The sequence below is a fragment of the Ambystoma mexicanum genome, chromosome 4p (genome assembly GCF_040938575.1).
Source record: "Ambystoma mexicanum isolate Mex_15411 chromosome 4p, UKY_AmexF1_1, whole genome shotgun sequence".
NCBI classification, from domain to species: domain Eukaryota; kingdom Metazoa; phylum Chordata; class Amphibia; order Caudata; family Ambystomatidae; genus Ambystoma; species Ambystoma mexicanum.
In genome coordinates, this window is record NC_090927.1 from 234,124,523 (window position 1) to 234,127,487 (window position 2,965).

Consider the following 2,965-nt stretch of genomic DNA (forward strand, 5'->3'; position numbering starts at 1 on the left):
ATGTACAGCAGTTTGAACGCCCCTTCCTGTAAACCACACCCACAGTACCTGGTTGGATAATCCTGAAAGTCCCATGGACATTGGAGAGTAACGTAAAAAGCGCAGATTGTGGCACATGCGGTGCCCAAAGTACCACGAGGGCCGCACCCTAGTAAAGCAGGAGCAGTCCTTCTTCCCTTTCCGCTACTTTTTGTCCAGTACCACCTCATTAGGTAGGGGTAAATGGGCACACACGATTCCACCAATGCCACCCAAGGCATTACCATCTAACACTGTCTGTGCTGCACAACACTTCATAGGTACCGTTAGAAAATCAGCCTGCTAGTGTACTGTCACATGCCAGCACATCCACTAAAAATGTCAGTAATAGATTGAAAAATGTGTGCATCTACATTGATCCTCTTCGGCATCCACTACCACAAATGTAAGGTACCAACGTTTTTTCTGCACTATGCGTATTACTGTGTTATAAGATCTTCTGCGCTCGGTATCTGCCACTGAGTGGCCATTACGTTCTTTAAAAGTATACTGTTTTTTTTCCCATCCCCTAACATGTAATGGCACATTTATGATATGTGCTTGCAACTTTCTCATTGACCCATATCATACAGTGTAATATTGACACAGGAAATCCCTGCTTTCCTTCCGATAATGCTACAAAAAATGTTCCCCACTAACCCACCTCCTACATAAATCCTAAAAAAATGGCATCAATAGCAGCATTGAATGTATCATACCAAGGGAAAGGAACTTTCCAAAAGATCATTCTCTGCACAGCAACCCTTCTGTGTAGCCTGCACTATTACAGCACGCTCTTTTAAAATCTGCCCCCTTCTACTCTCCACCCTCTGCAACGCATACACAAGAGGAGTGCGCAACTTGGGATGGTATCTCTCCTGCACTGAAATGTGGCCAATAGCTCCCATTGGCTGCGAGGAATAAAGTGAGAAGACTGCATTATACAGAAGGCCTTCTGGCCCCTGGGACCACAATATCTTCAAATGTAACTCCCTATAGAATGTGTGCGCAAGCTCTTCCCTCATCCGTCTCCAACTCCCTCAGGGTCACGTGCTTCTGCAAAAACACAGTTGTTGGTAGATGTGCTTTTTCGCCTGCGACCTCCCTCTGCAACAGGCTCCCTGCCTCCCTGACACTTGAGGGGAAAGATCGCCGGTTCCGGAAGCATCTCAAAGTCTTTCTCTTCGCGTCTGCTCTATCTGCTCATCTCCCTGGCTAACTGCATGACGTACACTTAATCTGCACTACTAACCTGACAACTGTTTGATGTTTGACCCATGTCACCTCCCCCTGCCAGGTGAACCCCTATACTGGATTGCTACCAAACCCTGCACTTGACCACTGTTTCCTATATGCCTGGGTGGTTTGGGGGGTGGGGGGGTAAATGTTAAACAGTATTAGGAGTTGGGACTGTAGTACTGTCTCAGAGAAGAAAAGCTTTTGGGTTTTTTTTGGTCCTGTTTTTGGTATGTACATGCTTGCTTAAACATTTTTTTTCTATGATTTTCGATGTGTTTCTGTTCCCTTCTCACATTTGTTCGGAGTAAACACCAACACTTCTCTTACAGTTCTATGGGATTATATTCAATGCTGCATGCAGAGTGGCAAACAAAACAGCATTGCAAATGGAAGTCAAACAAATTCCATTTCGTTGGACCTACTGGAAATCTTGCTCCTTAATGCTGTCATAGTCGGCGCTGAACATCCCAGCATTGCACATAAAGGTACACATGCTTCTGTTTATAAAACATCTCCTGACATCTATCTGTGGGCAAATGACACCCTAATGTGCCACACATGCATTTACCTACACCATGTGCTCGCAAATGCATAGCACCTCAGTTTGGTTGTTCCACCAAGTGTGAAATGGTCTCTGCACCCATTATTCAAAGGTCGCCATCCTCGGAAAGAAACTGAGGCAACTCTACATGGCTGCTGTATGGTGTGCTGGCTGTCATCAAAAGATAGGCTGTTGGGTCATGTACCCAATACTGTAGGCCTTACCTACACCCAGCACAACATAATGGCCTAATAGCCTCGTGGAAGGGAACATTTCCCACATACCACAATTCACAAACGTAACATATGATGGGTGGTGCAAAGTGCAACTCATGGCAACCGCAAATGTCGCCTTTTGGCTCCCTAATGTTCAAGGTGGTGGCATAATGGGTACCATATGGTACCGGACGCATATCAGGTCACTTGTGCTGTTCAACCACATAGACAAGGTCCTGCACAACCAATTTTCCAACGACACCACCATCAGAGACATGCATACTTAAAAATGCATGCATGCGTTATGGTGGTGTGCTATGCAGCAGGCCCAGCCTCTTCGGTCAGTGGCCTACGGGCTACAGGCTTTTGCCATACACCCAACAGTATAGCCCTTAGCATCACTCAGCTCAACATAACAGAGTTATGCAGGTGGACAAGTGGCCAGGTACATGCAGGTAACCCCTAGACACTTCTAAGCATCCTCTACTTCACCACTTCTCCCACAGGACACACTGGAGAAGTTGTCGCTCCATCAGGTCTAGACATATACTACACAGTGTAAGAATTGCAACTAATCCCCACAACCATAAAAGCAACATTTCAGCACATGCAACACACGTACTGCAGTGTACATATGTTCTCCATTTTTCTTCCCTTCTGCCATTGCTCTACCATCACTGACCACTGGTCCTCAGCACACACTGCACACCCTAGCAGAACCTATGTTTTACTTCTCATGTCATATGTAATTCAGGCCCCATCTGCAAATGTGCCTGCCAACTTTCACCCTGGCCCCATCTTTAAATACATGGCTCAAATACATTGCGTTGCCTATGCAGAACGGTATCTGGGTGGCTGTGTACATTGTCCATATAGCAACTTTCTAATGCTGATGACTTCCTTTCATGGCGCAATGTGGGAAAACACTTCCTCAAGCAAGGGTCTTATAAGG